Raw genomic sequence first — 22,395 nt, forward strand, 5'->3', positions numbered from 1 at the left:
AGGCAGCGCGTGCGCACATGAACCGCAAGTAAGACGGAGGAAATAGGTTAAGTCATTATGGCCAATTATGGCAATATGTAAAATGTTGTTTTCTTATTAAACATTTATTTCTGAAATGTTACTAAAGTGGTTTATAGTTAAATGAAATGTTCAGTTCTTGATATAACATATGGATGTTATGTAATGTAAGTCAGTAATTGTAATGCAGCATCATAATGAACAAATATGCGCTAGTCATTGGCTTATATTGATAAGGAGTTCAAAAATGGTCACGTCCGTAACGCAAAATTGTGGTTGTTTAGAGCAAAGACCTGAGATGAGTTGGCGATTATAATTAGTATGGACATATTTTGGCTTTGTATACAAAGTTTCATTTTATTTGTTATATTATTTATTCCACAATATAAACTTTTTCATTAAATCGTTACGGACGTGACACGTGACCGAAGCTGCGTGATGTCTTAAATATGTAGCTCATAAATCAAAAGGGCAATAATGTTATGAAAAAGTAAGGATAATTATTTATACTACAGACTCCAATCCTTCTGCAGAATGATTACAGTTAACATAAAGCATGGAAAAGGTGAGTCTTTAACCCCTTTTTTGAAAGCACGAAAAGTGGTTGGATGATAATAAAATTACCATTGGCACAATCCTCATATTTCATGGATAAACAAAACAATTTCCTTAAAAATTCAACAAGAGCACATCATAACAATAAAATATAGACCTTAATAAGCAAATTGAAATAGGTTTTGTTATTTTGGTCAAAAGTTTATTTTTTCATGATAAGGTTGACATTTTCATGGAATTGCTCATATAATAAAACATGGTCAACCCAAACTCAAACAAACCTTGTGATCATCTTGATAAACAGCCACAAGGCCAAAAAAACTAAATCTGTTGTCCTGTTAAAGTTTTACGAGCCCGTCTAAAAGTTTGAGTGGTTTCACTTTCTCCAGAGAGCTCCCCGTGCAAATATATTTAAAATAACAAACTTCTTGAGATATTCTTGAGATATTAATGTGCGCATGATTATTGAAGTGCTTCTGATCCTTTTTAGAAATGGACAAATGCGAGAGTGACACATGAAAAAACAAAGGAGAAGCCAGAAAAACAAAGGAGCAAATAATTCTTTCAGCAACCTAAAACATGAACAAACTGCCATGTTTAACTACTATCATCATCGCCTTTTGGACTATTATGAACTCGGGAATGACGGAATCACTTTCCAGTTGGTACTCTTTTGGTAGTGAAAAAGCAAGCCTTAAAACCGCTCTTAAAAAAAAACTTAAAAACAGTCCGTTGTTGTGCTTAATGTTGCAAACTGATATGTTCCTATTATATTATTCTTTTTTAAATGTATAGTCATGCACACACTTGTTTGTAGAGCAAGCAGTTTGACTGTTTGTTTTCTGCCGTTTATTATTCCTAGTCAATTATCTCATAGGCAGCTGAATCGCAAGTTCTAAAACAATCGCAAAAACGAGCGCACTTCCATATTTTAGAATAAGGTCAATGGAAAAGATAAACAACTTTTAATCTATTGCGAATTTATAGGATATCTTTGACATATTAGACAAAAATACCAATCAGACAGCAAATCCAAAACTTTTTTTTATTTACTACAATATATGCAAGAACCAATTCTCCAAGAATGTGTTTAAAATATTAAAAAGTCGTTTTGATTTGTTTGTTGAGCATTTCATCGATTCAAGCTAAAAAAATAAGACCTCAGAGGATCTGGAGGAACATGAAGCACAACACCTCATTAGGACATCTCTGCGCTTGTTCTCTTGGTGTAAAGAAAATCAAAGATCAAGACTTCAAGTAGCACTTTAAAGAGCTGCTCTGCCGGTGCCATAAAAACAGGGTGGAAGAACAATCTAACAAACGCAAAGCAGAAGACCTCACCGTCAAGCAGGTAATATTACAGTGTGTTGCACAGCCAGAAGCCTTTTCTTTTAATCACACAATAACAGATCCGCTCTTTCCTCAGGGAGACAACCATCACAGTTAGTGGCTAGTAGACAATGAGATAAACATCAGAAATGTTTATCTGATGACGCACTTCAACATTCTACTGACAACCAGTGGGTGAAAGGGGAACAGATGATAACGATTCTATGGATTTGTGTTGAGGTCAATTAATATTACTTTGCAATTCAACCAGACAGTCTGTGCTTGTAATTATTGTGTATGATTGTTTCTTCTTAAAAAAAAAGTAATTCAGCCAGTCACAGAGAATGTCCATCTAAAGGTTGAAATTTTAAATAAAAAAAAACAATGATTGAATAAAAGAAACGTATTAAGAAAAAAAATGCATTCCTAATTAAAATTTTAATGTATTAATATCATCATTCATTATCTTTTTGGCTTAGCCCCCTTTAGTCCAGCACCTGTTTTACGCAGCACATGCCTTTCAAGCTGCAACCTATCACTGGAAAATGCCCATACACTCTTGCATTCACACACATACGCCAATTTAGCAATTCACCCATATCACATGTCTTTGGACTTGTGGGGGAAATCAGAGCACCCGGAGGAAACCCACGCCAACACCGGGGAGAACATGCAAACTATACACAGAAATACCAATTGACCCAGCCAGGGCTGGAACAAGCGACTTTCTTGCTGTGAAGTGATCATGCTCACTGCACCACTGAGACGTCATAATTATATTAATTTAAATGTCACTTAAAGTGAATTTAATTATCTATTAATTAAAAGTAAATAATATTTATATTCCTTAATTGATTTAAACCTTTTTAATTATAGACAGTTCATTCATTAATTTTCCTTTAGCTTAGGGCGTACTCACACTATGTATAGTTGCCTTGAACTGGGCCAAAGCATGCTTGTCCCCCCTCCTGTCTCCCCCGACGGCCTGCACTCACATTACATTCGCGCCTGGGTACGCTTACGAAAGAGTATTGCTGACCATACCAACTAACTTTGCCATCTGAATAAACAAACAAAGACCACTGATCGCTTACTTACTAAATCTGTGGATACAGGACTATTTAAAGGAGACGAGCGGCAAATACGGATTTCACCATTTCCAGATGAGAAAAGCTCTCGGGTAAACAATGTTCCTTAGATCCGTCTTTCTGTTGTGCGTCATGTGCACTGTAATCCACACGTGAGTCCAGCTGCACTATCATAGCGGGAAAATGAAAACAAAACCTTCGATGCAGCAAATAATAAAAGCAACACTGACGACTCATAACTCCAAACAATTATTCTTCTTTGTTTTGGCAACACAACTTGGCTTCTCTATCTGCTGTCTGTACACTGTATTAGGTACAAACAGTCTTCGAATCTATCATGCATGTTAATAAAATTGCATGTTAATAAAATTGTGCACCGCATACACAATAGAGTGCGCTAATTGGTTTGAGCCAAGTCTTTCTTATAAATGAATTCAGCACACTCAGAGACATCACAAAGTACTCCCAGGTACAGACAGCCATAAGAGTGTTTTTAAATTGATTGCGTTTTAGTATCGGATGTAGACAAAATGAGGACTCTTAGGTCAAATCCCAATTCTGTTTTTGTACCCCGTTTCCCTTGGCCCTTAAAGGGTCACAAAACACCAAAACACATTTTTTGAGCTGTTGTAGACACACGCTGGAATACACACTAAAATCTCATGGCCGTGACGCAGCTTCGAAAATTTGTTTCAAACCGAAAGAACAAATTTGCTCGAAATAACGAAAAAACAACCTTTTTTTTAACCTTTTTAGTGTAATATATGTGTCCTAATAGTGTTTTTAGCAGTGTGGGACAGATATATGACTGTCAACAGCTCAAAAAATGTGTTTTGGTGTTTCGTGACCCTTTAAGGGCTAAGGGAAAGGGATAGGGGTACTAAAATAAAATTGGGATTTGACCTAAGAGTCCTCATTTTGTCTGCATCCGATACTAAAATGCAATCAATATAAAAACACTTTCATTCAGAATAAAAATAGGAAACACAATTATTGCATTTTCATGATCAATAAACTGCTATGGGGTGATGCTAAATTTGCAAACCAACAAAAAAAGCGAGGCGTGCTGTTTATGTGTAGAGGAAATGAACTTCAGTCATCTTGTAGGAACACGTTCAGACGCACACAAATGAGAGAGCTGCAAAATGAGTGAGTAATCCATCATGGCTGCCATTTCCCAGCCCTTCTTTTCAACAAAGCCTTGACGGATGGGAGGAGATAAGGGTCTGTGTGTGTTAGTGGAAATGTGAGCACAGTTCTTTCAGGCAGACCCACACACACACACAAACACACACCTGCACGAGTTGCTGTGGAAGCTGTGAAAGTCACGTTCGCTCATCAGTCTTCTAATGCCCGGTGAGCGGCAGGGTGTGTGTGTGAGTGTGTGAACTCATGCATAGCCTATTCAAACCCTCCAACATCCCCCAAGGTCTCTTCTTTCTCAAAGCAGACTGTGTGTGTGAGTGTGTGTGTGTGTGTGTGTGTGTGTGTGTGTGTGTGTGTGTGTGTGTGTGTGTGTGTGTGTGTGTGTGTGTGTGTGTGTGTGTGTGTGTGTGTGTGTGTGTGTGTGTGTGTGTGTGTGTGTGACAAAGAGAGAGAGAAAGAGAGCTGTCCACCACTAACCGCAACTAGTTCAAAATTGTGAAATCAACCTTACAGTTCCTAAAAGACCCTGATATAATTCTTAAGTAATGACGCTGCAGATAAAACCCTGTTTTTGTCATCTACTTGTCAACATTTCAATAGTCATTTTTCGATGGTACAAAAATAAGAAAATGACCTCATCATTACTCTCCCTCATGTGTGGTTTTAAATCTTTGAGAGTTTCTTTCTTTTGTTGAACACAAAATAAGATATTTTGAAGAATGCTGCTTGCTGGCACCTATAACCTAGCTAAAAGTGTTGCTTAAAGGTGAAAATATTTGTCACATTTTTAAACATAATAGATTTACTAATTTCTACTTTTTCTAAATCAGTTAGTTAAAATATTGTGTTTAAAATGTGATAAACAAATATTTCCTGCCATGTTGGCAGCACTGTATATCATCTTTTACTATTTATTTTGCAAGATACTAGTACTCATCTTAAATTACAGTTTAAAGGCTTGCAGGTTATAATGTTAAGTGGGCAAGTTCGATTAATTCGGCAAGTTATTTGGATAAGGGTTTTGTTCTGTAGAAAATTGAAAAAATATACACTACCGGCCAAAAGTTTGAGGTCAAGAGGAAGGATTTGTAAATGTTTTAAAATAGCTTCTCCTGCTCACCAAAGCTGCAGTTATTTAATTAAAATTGCAGTACAAATTGTAAAATTGTAAAATGTTATTGCACTATAAAATAAATGTTCAAAGGTAGTTGATCATTTAATTTAATCATTTATTCCAGTGATTTTAAATATGAATTTTCAGCTTCATCACTCCAGTCTTCAGTCACATGATACTTCAGAAATCTCTATTCTCTATTCTAAAACTCTGATATTAATTATTATTATTATTCATATTATTATTATTCATTCATTCATTCATTTATTTTCTTGTCGGCTTAGTCCCTTTATTAATCCGGGGTCGCCACAGCGGAATGAACCGCCAACTTATCCAGCAGGTTTTTACCCAGCGGATGCCCTTCCAGCCGCAACCCATCTCTGGGAAACATCCACACACACACACACACACACACACACACACACACACACACACACACACTATGAATAATTTAGTCTACCCAGTTCACCTGTACCGCATGTCTTTGGACTATGGGGGAAACCGGAGCACCCGAAGGAAACCCACACGAATGCAGGGAGAACATGCAAACTCCTCACAAAAACGCCATCTGAGCCAAGGTTTGAACCAGCGACCTTGGTTGTTGATTGAACATAAATGTTTGTTTAAACATAAATCTAAAAAAAAGGTTTCTGTGTGGAGTTTGCTTGTTCTCCCAGCATTCGCGAAGGTTTCCTCTGGGTGCTCTAGTCTCCCTCAACAGTCCAAGGACATGCGTTATAAGTGAATTAGGCTAAATTGGTCATAGTGTATGTATGTGAATAAGTGTGTATGGGTGTTTCCCAGAGTGGGATTGCGGCTAGAAGGGCATTTGCTGCGTAAAACATATGCTGGATAAGTTGGGGTTTCATTCTGCTGTGGCGACCCCAGATTAATGAAGCTGAAAAGAAAATGAATGAATGAATAAATGAACAAAATAAAATCATTGGAAGTTTTTTTTTTTTTTAAGTATACTAGTCAAATCAACACAAATGGATTAAGTTATGCTAAGACGTTTTACAAGATAAAGCCAATTGAAGAAAAAACTGTTAGCGTTGTCCCCTCAAAAAACTAAGAATTGTGTTGTTTTAGCTCATTTTTAATAAGTAATAAGTCATTTTTTGAGTAAACCTCCAATATAACTTACTGTTTCTAATAAAAAGTAAAACAAAGTTATGAAATATGCCATCATGTGACTTCAAGAAAAAATAAGTAGGTGCTGCTTCGTTCAGAAAGAAGAAAAGATGCCTGTTATATAATCCAGCTGCAATGATTTCATGTATTTTTCAATAATTGAACACATATGAGTCACTATTCTCTAAAGTGTTAACATACACTGCATGATATAACTATTACGGGAGGGGGGTGGGGGGTTGTAATATTAAAGTCTAGAGCAGGTTTGTTCAATCTGGAAATGTACACCTTCAACAAAGATAAGTTTTAAACAGATTTAGTTGAAAATTACAGCTAGGTCTGCTAGAGACTGGTTGGATTCCCATATTTGCCCAACATCTTGTCTCATCTATAACTGATGAAGTAGGAAGAGGATGGAAAGGACAAACAGAAATAAAAGGCGCACGGAAAAAAAAGAGGAGCAGATAAAGCGTGTTGTTTGAAATGGAGGAAAGAGATCAGGTCTGGCTGTAGGACATTATTTGCTCAGTCACGCCACAGGCTGTGTGTTCCAGCAGCACCATCACTTCTGTAGAGCAGCCGCTATTAGAAATTCATGAACGACTCTCTAACATTGATGTGGCCTCTGGTGACGGAGGTAAAATACAGACCGGTACAAAAAAACTTTTTCCACTGATACTTCAGTTTCTAAAGAACTTTTTTTTTTAGAAAAGACAAAGCGGTATTAAAGATTTCAAGTGACAATGCAAACATGCAAGCAATTACCAGAGAGCAAATTATACATTGATTATTGAGGGGAGTCAACCATTTTAATAATGTTATTTTGTGTAAAAGCAAAGTCCCTTTAAGGCAAGTTATTTCACTCGGCAGGCATCTTTGAAACGCCTGTTGGGCAGTATTCTCAGGTATTCTGTCTGATTTGGGAAACATCCAGTTCTCCAAAACTGTTTGCCAAGCTTACGATTATATTACATATTTAAAAATCACCAATAAAATTAAACAACAACAGTCTCATGAGTTTAGTTTCTAAGCATTCGAATCAAACAAAATCTGCATATTTTCAGCTTGCCTGAGCTAATGCGCATGCACACTCGAAATAATGCTTTGTCAGATCGTGTTGGTTTTCTAAAGTAATTCACAACTTGGTCATGATGGCGAATCTTCTCCAGAAATGACAGCGACTCTTTGTTTGCAAGTTTGCGTAGACAAGTTGCTGTTGGCATTAAAGTAGTTACTGCAGTCATCTGATGTGTGTTTGACAGGACGGACTATACCTCGTATTTATTTCATACAGATTACAAACCATAAAACTTGTTTCAATTGTAGTTGGTTCATATAAAAGTACAGATTTTAAGCTTCATATGGATATTTATCTTATGTCTGTGAAGACGGTATTCGGTGAGATTCCAGTGTGTTTGTTGACCACAACTGTCATAAAAGCACTTGTCTAGTCTGAGATTCTCCTTTAGATAATAGTCAGTCTATAGTGGTCTATGATTGGCTCCTGTACTGGCAGGCAGGACTTTATTCGCCATATTGACAGTTAGACTTTTCCCTGATTCAAATCTATACAAGTGACATGTCTTGTCTATTCTATAGTCTTTGTTAATACATGCTTCAGTGAATCAAATAAGTATGTTTTCATTTAAATTACATCCAATTTATTAATAAAACATATTTCAAGTTTTCATTGTTCCAAGGGATATTTAGTGTATCCTCACATACAGTAACCTCTGATTAGTTATAACTGTAGGTCAAACTATACAAACTAATGTTCTACTAATTTTACTTTACTTTTAGGTACAAACACCTATTTCACAAGATAAGTCTCTTGTGAACACTTACTGAGTTGATCGGTGCTCTAGATCTGCCAGTTTAAGACTGTTGAACAAATTTTTTCTCACATAGACTGACTGGTGCGATTAATAAGGGTATGAACCATTATAGCGGTGGTCAAATGTATATTTATATCATCTGTTAATTCATTCATTCATTTTCTTTTCATATTTTTTAAACAGATGATTCCCTTCCTGCTGTAACTTATCACTGGGAAACACTCATACACACTCATTCACACACAAACACTGAGGACAATTTTGGCGAACCCAGTTCACCTGTACCACAGGTCTTTGGACTTGTGGGGGAAGCACCTGGAGGAAACCCACGCGAACGCGGGAAGAACATGCAAATTCCACACAGAAACGCCAACTGACCCAGCCAAGGCTTGAACCAGCGACCTTTTTGCTGTGAGGCGACAGCACTATACCTACAGCACAACCAATCTATTACTTGATTATTAATATTATTATATAAGATACAGATCATAGAAAACTATTTCTCACATTAAAGCATGCATACATCTTGTTTTGATATCCTTCAAGGGGGATTAAGTGTTAATTAGGCGTGTCAATAATCGCCCCCCAAACCCACTTTAATTTGCACCATGCACTGTAAAAAGCAATTAGTTGACATTACTTAAAAAAAAAGTAAACTCGGTGCCATATAATTATCTAGTAAACAACTTTTATAATTATGCATATAGTTTAAGTTAATTAAATTGGTTTGCTAAGTTGAAGTAAGATCAACTTGTTGCTTTAAAGGTGACGGTTTACTCTTTTTAATTAAAGTAACGTATTGCTTTTTACAGTGTGGCGATTACACATGCAATTACAGATATGGAAATAATGTAAAGACCATTTTGAAATTTGCAACTTATGGTTATGTGTTTGAGTAAAATGTAAATTTTTGCTTTGTTTTGCAAACTACCAATGACATTTCTTTCAAATAAAATGTTAATAGCAAACAGCTATCATTATCAAAGCATGATTATCTCAATATTATTATTGACCAACATGCTGGAGGTTTACTTGAACTAGCAGCCAATTAAAAAGAAACCGAGCTTAAAGTCATAGGTAATGGTTAGTTAACAGTGAGAATTTTACCTTAAAATAAAGTGTGACAATCTGCAAGCGTTAGAAAACGTTAGAATTTAGTTTTACTGATTCAGTTGAATTCATATTTTTTTCTGTAGCACACTTTATAATGGAGATAGTGTCTACGTTTGATTGTAGATTGATTGACACGCATCGATGAATTTGCTCTTCAGTGTTTGAACTCTCAGTAATGATTAAATCACACTGAACTGAGCTAAACTGAACTTAAACACTAAAAACTGAACTACACTGTTCCAGTTACTATGACCATTTATGTGAAGCTGCTTTGACACAATCTACATTGTAAAAGCGCTATACAAATAAAGCTGAATTGAATTAAACTGAAAACTGTGGATTGATAGATTGTGCGATTGTGTTCATTCATTTATTCATTAATATGCATGAATTTTCGCCCAAACACAACCTACCGAGTAGGGTTGAGTGATTAATCGAAAAGTAATCAAAATTCACATTTAGAACCTATAATCGATCAAATTTATCCAGGTCGATTTTATGATTTATTTTCTCTAAGGAAAGTGAAGTGACGTGACCCCAGCTGATTTATACTTCCGCAGCCTTTGTGCAGTCACATACCCACACACCTGTCCAAAAACGTAAAAACTACACGTCGCGACGACACATATCGCAAGCTATATGATTGGTTGGCTTGGTATCGGTGACAAGCGTGGGCCGCGCATAGCCCACTGGAGCAAGTGTTTACAAGTGTCTAGTCCCATCGAGAAGCTCCATATAGAAATTTTTTTGTGTTTTGTGTTTACCAAATGATTAAAGTTGTTGTACGTCTGCCAGTTCCTGCCTTTAAATAAGCAAGTTTTAGCTACTTGTACATTAAAGGAGCATTCAGACGAAAAAAAAAAAAAAAACCCTGTGAAGAAGTGAAGAAACTCCATGCAGAGGCAGTAAATAGATTGGTTACTAATACTCGTAAATAAATTGTAATCTAGTTCAAATGTTAAATTAATTGAGATTTTGACTTAAGGCCAAATCACCCAGCCCTACTACCAAGCATTTCCAGCACATTCAGAGAAACTTTCAGTTTGTTTTTGTATTAATATTTTTATTTATTTATTTTTTATACCATAGATTTATTTTGTAAAACTGCTTTCCAATGTTCTTTGTTGGTACTCTTATTACTCCTGTAATTATTCAGATTTGCATTTCATTTATTTGCTTTGTGTAATCCGGTGTTTCAATATCTAAACATTCTTTCTGCTCCAAATGAATTCAAGGAAACTTTTAATAACCTGAACTGAAGCGAAGTAATTTGTTGTAGCACATCTTCAAACAGCTTTCCCAAACGCTCCCAATGTTTTGATAGCGCCACTATTAAATTGGCATAGTAAGTGTCTTATCATAGATTATTAAATAAATAAATTAAATGCCGCTGCTTCAATCACGCTGAATTTTGATGTTTCCGGGCACTAAACCTGACTTTGGTTAACAAGCATTTTAATGATTGGATGTTGGCAATAAAGACACTATTAATGGAAAAGATCCAAGAATGCAATTTTGTGATTCGGGTTCATTGATGAAGCACGTTTTTGCTTTAAATGCCAATAGCACTGTGAATATGAGCTCACAATGTGCACATATTTCTCATAAAAGAATTGTATGCATTATGAAAGTTTGCAGAGAGTGACAGCTGAAGTCAGAATTACAAGCTCTCCTGTTAAATTTGAATTATTTAATATTTTTTTCCTGAGGTGCCTGAGGTGATTTGGGTGCACACGTCCACCATCAGCACATTGGTTCTCACACACACACACACACACACACACAATCATTTTGCCAATTGACCTTTTAATAAGTGTATATTGGTTTATGTTGAAGGGGTGGGGATTCACTTTTACAAGGCAGTCCCAAACGACAGTTCGAGATCAGTTAACTTGACGGTCAGTAAACCTCGCAGTTAACCATAAGCAATGTGACCTGTCTGTGTATATTAGTTTGGTTGTACATATATCGTTTGTTTGTTATTTATTTGTTCTTTTATTTTTGGTTATTTTGCTGTTTTTTGGGTTATTTTGGTTTTCACTCTCGTACACTGTAAATACACCATCACTTTGCACGTTCCATCAGCGAGTGGTGCCATCATTTATTCGAGGTTTTATCACTTTCCCATGCTTTGAGAACCCACTACGAGCCTTCCTGGTTCGTCAAGCTCACAATGGCCAATTCAAAACATATGCTGTACAGTGATTCCCAGAGGTTTAAAATATATTTGTGGTGGTAGTCAGATTGACTACACACCTTTTACCCATTGCACATGCTTAATTACATGTGACAAAAAGTGATCTTCCATTCTATTCAGGAGGCACGTTCACCCACCGACCAGTAAAATCTATGACTGACATTTTGTAGAGTATTTCCAAAGACTGTTAGATGTAAAATATCAACATCATCAAATAAAAAAATACATAAATATACAGCAAATAAGAAATGAATTACAAAGGAGTAAAAACATCTATGGAATAAAAATCTCTAAAAAGTATAACAATTGCGAGAATAAAAAGTATTGGCAAATGAGTTTATTAATAACGGTGCACAAACATTTAGAATTCATCCTCTCTGAGAAAATAGAAAAGTTTATCTGAGTCGTTTAGATCAAAGAATGAATTATATTTCTCTCTGTCTTGCGGTCGTGCACGCGCTGTCAGCTGCGAAGCCAAGCGAAAGTAAATCAGGTTTAAAATAAAATAAAAAAGACGACGGCTTAAAAAGCAAAGCCAAAAGCCGAATCCCAGACATTTTAGGAGATTTAGAAACCCTGGACGAATGCATTGTTAAGTCCCAAAAAGGGACGTCTCTGTGGGTCTCTGCGGAGCACGTGAGATTGTCTGTGACAGTGTTGACAGTTTTCGCGCATACAATGAGAAGTAGGAAACGTGTAGGGGGACAGAAGATTTCTCACTAGTTAACCGATGGAGGATTTTGGCTGTTTGGCAAATGTATTTGGGCAGCCGTCAATATACCTGTGCAGACCACCCAAGTAAAGTCTGTGTAGGAAGCACTGCTGTATAATTTTTAAGGGGGGTAATAATATTGATCTTTTTATTATTAAAACTGCTATTATTCCAGCTGAAATACCACAAATAAGACTTTTTCCAGAAGAAAAAATAGTACTGGAAATAAGGTGAAAATTTCACTTGAGTAATATCTGAAAAAGAATAAATATTTCACAGGAGGGCTAATAACTTTTCCCTCAACTCTACATTGCACAGCCTTACTGGACAGCATGTTCATTCTCCTCTAACAGTAAGGGATTAGCAAAGCCAAATGCGGCTACATTCTTGTGTCCACTCTCCCCCTCCCAAAGTCAAGCAGAAACACACATGATCCAGTTTGTCCTGATGGGGTACAGCAGATGGATCAAACAGCACACAAGACTGGCATGTCACAGAGCCCACTAATGCCCAAATGGACGAAAAACTGCCCGGTCACATTTTATTTTATACAACCAGGCTTTTGAAGGTAGTATTTGCAAGGAAACTAATCAAAGTTCACACTTTTTTCAGAAGCAAACCCCCACTGTACCTTTCCTCCATCCCTGCTGTTGATCCATGCGGCCCTGCAATAGATGATCCCATCAGACAGCCTGGGTGAAATGGGAGACGAACCGTAATGCAATTTACCCTGTGTCTCTCTACGTGGCTCGGCCGCCGCTCCGTTCGGAAGGGCCTTCCCACTAGGAAAACGCTCAGATCAATTCACGTCTTAGTAATGAGTTTTGCCATGCTGGTTATATCAGCTATAATATTAGAACAGTGGCCCCATGAACAAACCCAGCCATCTCAAAGTCCACAGTCGAGATCTTCACACAATCACAAATGACCAGCGAACCGGGCCACACCAAGACAATGACATTAATAAAGACCCGTGAAGCCGAAATTGGATTTTTGTGGATTTTAGACTACGTCTATTGGATTTCAGGCCACAGGGTTGTGCAAGGGATTTTTCAAATCTTTTAAAAGTCAAAAGACTCCCAGAATATGAAGTCGGTTTATTCAGCAAGGATGGAATATACTGATTAAATGTGACAGTAAAGACGTCTACAGTTTTACTAAAGATTTATATAGCAAACAAATGGTTTTCTTTTGGAATTTCTATAAGTATCCAGAAAAAAAAGAGCACTCAACTGCTCATTAATGTAAAATTATATATATATTCAGTCAATTACATACTTAATGCATTAAGACATGTATACGCGGTCAAGACAACCTTCTGTAATTTAAACTGAGAACCAGAAATTAAGGTAATTTAAAGTCCACATGAATGGGAAGTTGCTAGACTTCTAATAATGTATGTTGATGTGCTTCCCACTGTCCCAGAATATTGAGTAGAGCGAGACTTTCCATTTGAACATAATTACCTCATAGCAAACTAACGGTAAAAAGGGCATGGATAGGAATATTATGGTGGCGCCAATAGACTAGTGGTATTCCGGGTTCAAGGTCCTTTGCAGATTCTTCCCCTCTTTCTGCTCCCCATGATCTCCTGTCAATTCTCTATACTTCTCTATCCATTAAAGGTTAAAAACATAATAATTATTTTTTAAAAAGAACATTGTGGCTGAAGCTGTCAAACTGAGGTCAAAAGAGAAGGACTGCCACACAAAATGAGGAAACGAATGGACAGATTTGACTGAAGACTACCAAAACATTTTTTTTCAGTCGATAAACTTGCGATTCTCCTAAATTCACCTAAAGAACAACAATATATGCTAGCAAAATAAACACTGTAATTTTTGATGTCACACCAACTTCAAAAAGTGGCATGATTGTTTGAGCCAGGCAGGCTAGTCTGAAATTTTAGAAACTGCTGATCTACCTGTGTTTTTATGCACAACTATCTCTAATGTTTACAAAGAATGGTTCCAAAGAGAGAAAATATCAATAGTGCATCATCTTTGTATGCCTAAATCCCCTGTGCATAAATACCAGAAGGCAGAAGTGAATGAACAATCTGGTTTAAACTGTCAAGGAAGGCAACAGTACCTCAAACAAAACTCGAGAACAGAGGTCTTCAGTAGAGCATCACAAAGAGCAACACAAAAGACCTCCAACCTTGAAGCAGATGAGCTACAACAGCAGGAGACACACCGGTGCCATTCCTGTCAGCTAAAAACAGTACAAATTGATCACAACGGCACACAAAGTTTCCCTGGCCCAATGATTTCTGTGGCAATATTAGAATGACAATGACAGAATATGGTACAAATAACATCTAAACATAGATCCATGCTGCCTTTTATCCACAATGGTGTTGGGAACGGATATTTTTTCTGCAAGCTTTGGGCCCCTTACCAACTCCACAAAGGGAATTCAAAGGAATAGTTCAATTAAATATGAAAATTGACTTGCCTTTTATTGGTTCCAATTTTTATAGATTGATATTTTAAAGAATGCTAGAAATCATTAGCAACTGCCATTCATAGAAAAAAGCATGGCTATCAGTTTCCAAAATTAACAAAAGCATCTTTTTTTTGTGTTCAACTGAAGATAAAAAGCTCTGGTTTGGAACAAGTGGAGGATGAGTAAATGAACGCAGAATTTACATTTTTGGGTTGCCTAAGAGAAGGGCTGGGTAATAAAATCGGCATTGATATTTATTGATTTTAGTAATAATGACAGACTATTACCTCAGACAAACAGCAAACTCAAACACTGATGAATATAATTTTTTTTTGCAATATTACACAGTGGGCGATGCGGTGGCACAGTAGGTAGTGCTGTCGCCTCACAGCAAGAACATCGCTGTTTCGAGCCTCGGCTGCATCAGTTGGCATTTCTGTGTGGAGTTTGCATGTTCTCCCTGCGTTCACATGGGTTTACTTCAGGTGCTCCAGTTTCCCCCACAAATCCAAAGACATGCGGTACAGGTGAATTAGGCAAACTAAATTGTCCATATAGTGTATGTGTGTGAATAAGTGTGTAAGGTTGTTTCCAAGAGATGGGTTGCAGCTGGAAGGGCATCCACAGCGTAAAAACATATGCTGGATAAGTTGGCAGTTCATTCCACTGTGGCGACCCTAGATAAATAAAGGGACTAAGTCGAAAAAGAAAATGAATGAATGAATGAATATCCCACAGCCCTACCTTAGAGTACTGCTGCTGACCATGTCCATCCATTCGAAACCATAAAGTATCCATCTTGTATCCATCTTGTTCTAGCTACTTCCAACAGGATAACACGGCATGTCACAAAACCCGAATCATCATTACAATTTGATACAGTACCAGTTTTAAAAACTGGCAAGAAAATGCTGCTGCAGATTTATCTTCCGTTTTCTGCTAAAGGCAAGAGAGCCAAAATAAAGTCTCACATCAAAGTTGTAGACGTTAATGTTATTAATGGCAAATGTAACTTGGCACTTGCGTGTGGTACGAGGTCATAGCCAACACTGATATTTAATTGGTGAAAGCTTGGAATTTATGTAACGCACCTGCGGTCTCTTGGCCTACAGCCACAGTAGGATTCCCAACAGCTCAGTTTCTCACAAAACTGGGATTAAAAAATGGAGAGCTGGCGATTTGGATACCACGCATTTCCCATCTGGTCCTGAACCGGACAATAGAGACATTCATGTGGTAAAGGGATAAGTCTGGGAACTGGACCAGCATAGACTGTAACACACCGCCTCACGATTATGAGGACTGCTGACTCTGATGACGGCTTTTTCCTCCATTTTGAGGACACGGGGTCCTTTCACCTTGAGGCTGAACGGGTCTAAGCAATTTACTTCCTTAACCAAATGCTTCAGGGGAGCTCAGCGGGAACGCAGCAAAGTCATTACCATTTTCCTGAATTATCATCTTAACTTAAGAGTTCAAGAATTGGATTGTTAGAATGAACGAATCCTAAATGCACCTGGCATTTCAAATATATTACTCAAAAAAAATCCCAATGATGGCCTATGATGAGAAGATATGTGGCCTTCAAGTAGTTGACTGGTATTGATTTTTGATGGCGGATGCTATCTCAGAATGCATGGTGGCCGATGGCTGACATAAAGCCAACAGACATGAAACTAATGAACATGGAGAATGGGAGGTTAATAGTGTGTTCAAGTCCTCCTGGGAAGGTCATATTTATGAGTTGAGAAGTCATATTTATCATGTCAGAAAGAGCGCTGCAGCTGTGACATCAAAACCCAGAGACTAATTTGCTGCCGGTTCCACAAAATTGTTCTCGGGGGGTTTATAAAATAAGGTGTTTTTGATTAATGAGTAAAGTCAAGTCTGTTTGAAACATACCAGGACGATACTTTGACATCGATAACCTAATCTGCACACATTCACACAATAAAGATTATATATATGTATATATATATATATATATATATATTTGTTTTTAGTCTGCTTCAAAATTCACATCTGCAGTAATAGTGTACTTTACAAATGCAGCGTGAAAAGTATCAGAAATTTATATTTACTCTAGACTTAAGTATATTGCGCAGTTTGGAAAATTCAAGGTTTTAAAACCACCCAATTTTCTGTAATACCGTTCCTAAGGTATGTATAAGATTTTTTATTTACTTTTTTGGGGTTTTTTTAGACAACAGTATCTCCAGCAGAAAAGATATCCAAAGATAGAATTTTTAAAGAAATCTGTGTTTTTGATACTAATGAAGACAGCGAAAGTCAGTGATTCAATTTTATTATTTAGTCTGACATGTTTACTGCTTCAAACTATTTTGAATTTTCAAAAAAAAAAAAAAAGAATACATTTATAGGAATGGTTGGTGATATTAACGTCTTATTTGTGTCACATTAGTATATGTGAGGGGGCTTGTAAATAACTCATGAAAGAATAATATATAAACAATATTGTTTAATGGGAATTTTTATTATTTATTTTTTTTTTTTACCCAGACATTTTAAAAGAATATACTTTAGAAAAGTAATCACAACACCGTGATACCGTGATATTTTTATTTAAGGTTGTCATACCGTCAAAATCTTAATCCGGGCCCATGCCTTTATGTGACCCTGGACCTCAAAACTCTATCCTGAATTTTTGGCAATTGCAAACTTCAATTATTTTTGGCATTGTCAAAGCATTTTTTTTTCTTTTAAGCCAAAAACTATTGGAATAATAAATAAATATAATAATTCATTAAGCTATTTTGTAAATTTCCCACTGTGTACATATGCAGTATAAAAGCTTTGCTGAGAATCATTGCTAAAACCTTTAACTTCAAAGATTACTTTTTCAGTATTTGAAATGTTTGAAGCCTCAGATTACATATTTTCAAACAGTAACAGTACATCTTGGCCTATACCAACAAAACATATGTCAATGGAAATCTTATTTATTTAGCAAAAAGTTTTTTTTAAAAAGACTGGTTTCGTGGTCCAGGGTCACATATTTCTTAAAGTTTTAATGATGTCAAAATAGAAGTTCTACATTCTGACAAAACAAAAGTCCCAATCACATAAAGGTTTGGTTTACATTTTTGCATCTAGCGTTCGTCGTGACCCATGGCAAATGCCTTGCGTCTAGTCATGCATTTATACTTCTGTGTGTTGTTTGTGTTGCTCTGCAATAACCTTTCTGAAATGCTAGCTGGTCTTTATGTGCCCCGTTCTAGTTTATTCGCAGGTGTTTTTTTTTTTTTTTTTTTAATTCTACCCTAATGTACAAGTAGCTAAAACTCTCTCATTCAGAGAACCCTCACACATGCAACAACTTCATAAGGTAAACACAAAACAAAAGTGGAAACTGGAAAACTTCATGTGACTCGACACTTGTAAACATTTACTTCAATGGGGCTTGCTACTAGATCAAATACAGATGAGAGAATCATTTATATTCTTTATAAAAATTATCTTTAATTGTATTTTATTAATCGTCATAGTAATGTAAAAACAGTAGTTGTACCAAGTATTATTAATGTTATCAATTAAATTACGCAATAAATCTATTTTATTAACATCTATTCCTACCCAAACCCTAAACCCAACAATCACAGTACTGTAAAAATATGAATTATTGGTATTAAGAGCTAAAAAAAGATTCTATTTTGACGTGTGTATCTGTCACAGAAGTCCTCCAACAGGTTCGCGCAGCTCTCAGCCCTACCCCCAATCACAGAGCTTGCGATACATACACTTGTTGTGACGTATAGCTACTTTTTTTGATATTCACAAGGAGTATGCGTCACCTCAAAGGCTGCACTGGACCATACGAGTGCGCTAGACGCAGAAGTATAAATCAGCCTTTAGTCAAATAGAAAAACATACTCGCCACAATACCAATTATTTAAAATGAAAACAAATAAATAAAAATTTTATCATTAGATTGAAACGTGAGAGTAAGTAACAAAGACATAACTGATCAACCAAAGTCCAAATGTCCCCTTTCAATTGAATTAAATCTGCTTATTCATTTTGGCTTGACTACATCCATATTTAGCAACTTGTGAGACAAGTAAAACAGCCCAACCTGTTCAGGTTCAGAGCCTTCCAGGTGCTTTTGAATGCACTGACAGTTCTGGAAACAAAGTGGAACCAGGTGTCACTTTTTTCCCCCAAACTGTTCAAGTCAAATCCGCCGAAACTCACTTTGAGATTTTACCTCACTGACCTCAGCTGTCTGTCATTGCAGGCTAGGGAGCGGCGTACAGTGCTGCCACACAGGCCGAAAGAAGCAGAGACAGACAGACAGCTCAGATCTCAGTGCTAACTCTGAGAGACATGCGCCGCACACCGTCCTCAGTCCCTGCAGAACCGCTGAACTTTGGCCTCTTGCAGATCACGACTAATGGAAAGTCAACAATCTCCCTTCACAGATGGTAAGAGCCACAGAGGGAAAAAAAGAACAACAGAGGTCTCTTAGGCCAAACACATATACGTTGTTAAGCAAACTCTGGAACAAATCAAAACAATGAGGGTAGGCATGATGAAGGGTTCATATTTCCACCAGAAAAAACCCACACTTACCTCAAGTTTAGCTCTATAATTAGTCATTAGCTGTGCTTCCATATTGCATCACCCTACTATAATGAGCATTTTACAGTATTGCATCACAAATGAGTGATGGAAAGGCCAAATTCCATTGGAAAGTTCATGAATATGGTGGAAATAAGTAAATATAAAAATAAGTGCAGTGTCAAACATGTTTAAACACTCTCTTTAAAACTTTTATGTCATTTAAAAAATTTGTCACTTTTTAAAACTGTAAACATTTTAAGAGGGGTTTTGACTAATCAAAGTCACTGTACAAGTGAAAGCCAAAATCTAGAATGGCATCTGTCATATTAATGCATTTCGTCTTGTAGCACAGAGTATATTATTGTCCCGTTTCCACTGAGTGGTCTGGTACGGTGCAATACGGGTCACCTTTACTGGCTTGTGACTACACTGTCACAGGATACCAATGGTTAACTTTTAGTGGGCGTGATGTACAGTCGACGTCATTCTCGCTCAAGGAAACGTCAAAGTAAAGCTGTACAGATACTTTCACAAAAAGTGGTACAGTACGGTTCGCTTTTTGTTACCTTTTGACAGTGGAGCCGAATATAAAAGCGTACCGAACCATACCGTACTGTATCACTCAATGTAAACGAGCCATACGACAAACTAAGTGCAGAATATAAAGACAAAATGTGGCGGATGGTTGAAAACCACTGCTGTAGTGTGTTTACTTTCCCATGCCACTTTTTGGCGTGTATGTGTGTGTGTACATCAATAGCTTTGACATTCTGCCAGTCTCTGTTCAGGATCAATTTAATTGAATGGACACAAAAAAATTGCTCTTTTCTTTTTTTGAAGAGGGAGAACGAAAGTAAAGGTTCAATTCTGTGTCGATTTTTTTTCCCACAACTAATTCATTAATAGTTATCTCATTCAGTGTGCAATTTTTCTACGCATAATGAATTTTCAGGATAATGCCACCCCCCAAAAAAACAAAAATTTCCCACTCAGTCTGCAAAAGACCTTAAAACTACTAAAAAGATGCTTGTTTGAGGTGGCTTTAAATAAAAAAAATTAATAATAATTCTAAATTTAAAAAAAATTATGTATTAAACATTAATCACACTTAAAAACACCTGCAGCTATGTCTACATTATATTGTCTTCAACTTATAACTAGTGCCAGACGGAATCTGCGAACATTTTTTGCTATTTTTGCTGAGAATTTAGTAAAAAATCTGCGCATTTATGCAGATGTATGGTAACTAAAAACTTAATATATAAAATGAAAAAGAGTTTTTAACTTTTATTTAATGTTTACAGTGCAAATCCATCTAGATCCACTTGTTTGGTAAACAAAGCAAGTGTCTCATATAATATCACTTCTACAAGACAGAACATATGACTTTACAAACTGTATTGTAAATCAATCAAACAAACACCTTCATATTAGTCAATAATATTACTGAAATTAATGAAAAAAGTTAATAAATATTAATGTACACACATTTACACAAGTAAATAAATAGACTCAAATTTCTGCCTGCGCAGATTCTGTGTGATGGATCCATGGACCCATATGTACTTATATATGCTGAGCACTGTAAAGAAATAAAAATGTCATGCCACTGACCTGAATTCAGAGAAAAAGGATATATTTTCTAAAGTTACTGAGGTATTAGTAAAGAATGTAACCTAACCTCCGGCTAGCCAAATCCAGTTTCCATAGCCAGCTGCAGTCAGACGACACTGAGTTCCAAAGTGTCCCAAAAAGGAACCACCTGTGCACGGGACGAGTGATGACCTGGCTGCCACCCTCATTTGTTACGCCTGGACTCCCATTACATCACCAACTATGATAGCTGGGAAATCCATCTCCAGGTGTCATATTCCCACACCACAAGAAGGTCACAGAAGTCCCCAGCTCGAGTGTTCCAGCGCTCCACTTCTGCAAAGAGCTGATCGGAGTTTAGCGGAGACCTTGGGCCGCACCGTACGAGTGACTTTTTCAAAGTGATTGAGATTGAGGCTTTCTCCTTGAGGTCTATTCATTTGCATTTAACACTGTACATTAATTACACGGCCTGACGCAAACAGGATACATTCAAGGATGGGGACTTGCATCACCTTGTGACAAAGTGCTTACCGTAAGAAATACAAATGAGAACTGACAATCCCTGTGATGGTTCATATATCCTCATGAATAAACTCCATCACGGCTTCAACACAGACAGAATGTTCAACTTGAAATCATAATTCATCAAAAGATTAGTCTTGAAGGGATGAACTAAACAATCTTTAGATATATAAGGAGGCCACTGGACTATAAAAATAACTTTCTAGTTAGTCTAAAAAAAGCTTTTACAGAAGCTAAATGACAGGTTGTGAAATGTGTCGTTTATTATGTAATAGTGTGTCTAGGCTAGGCCTGCACGATTAATAAATTTTAAACTGAAAAATTATATTGCAAATTGCAAATATTTATAAACTATACATTTTAATACAAGAATTGTTGTGCTATGAAGTAAAATCTAAACATGTATATGAAAGCATTGTCAATGCACCGTGAATGTCATGAAATCAAAATGAAAAATGTATTACAATCTAAATATAAAGATTTTGAAGGTTTTAAACATCTATATATAAGATTGTATATATAATTTATTTAATTGAATTTAAAATATTGTAGTTATTTTCTTAATTTGTCATCTATTTGACAACTATTTTTGATTACCTTACCAGCGCAGCAACCCACTGATATAACTGAGAAATGGCTGACCTATTGCACAGTGTCACCCACGTGACGGAACTCGTCGTTAAGAACAAGGAAAAAAGTTAAATATGCCATACTTTGATGGTGTCGTGAGGCGTCGCAGGCATGATATCGGTTTTCGTGAACTATGCCACATTACATAAAAAGAAACGATTGAATCTTGTGTCACGACACCCATTTGTCGTCTACAAATCCCCACGACACCCTACGTCAAGGAAATCAAGGCAAAATTGTGACAAATCTGTGTGATCTGATCGAGGCTTAGAGTTCTTCGATCAGCCCCAGATTCAGAGGTCAGATGTCCGACTTCTAGCTGCGTTCTAGACGATAATTCCAAAAAGGAAGTAGAAAAAGTAATAAATCTGAGGTTTTTG

At 36.6% G+C, this 22,395-nt stretch overlaps 1 protein-coding gene across 15 annotated transcripts in view; it reads right to left on the reverse strand.

Moving 5' to 3' along the window:
* ptprfb (protein tyrosine phosphatase receptor type Fb) overlaps positions 1-22,395 on the reverse strand; it is a 368,772-nt gene that overhangs the window by 276,215 nt on the left and 70,162 nt on the right. For 3 of the 15 annotated variants that reach the window (XM_087240179.1, XM_087240167.1, XM_087240161.1), the window contains exon 2: positions 18,921-19,117. The exons of the other annotated variants lie outside the window; for them this stretch is intronic. The gene's annotated coding sequence lies outside the window, so the exon portion shown is untranslated. The remainder of the gene's footprint in view (positions 1-18,920; positions 19,118-22,395) is intronic. 15 annotated transcript variants of the gene reach the window in all.

The sequence above is a fragment of the Danio rerio genome, chromosome 2 (assembly GCF_052040795.2).
Source record: "Danio rerio strain M-AB ecotype USA chromosome 2, GRCz13ab, whole genome shotgun sequence".
In the NCBI taxonomy this organism is placed as follows: domain Eukaryota; kingdom Metazoa; phylum Chordata; class Actinopteri; order Cypriniformes; family Danionidae; genus Danio; species Danio rerio.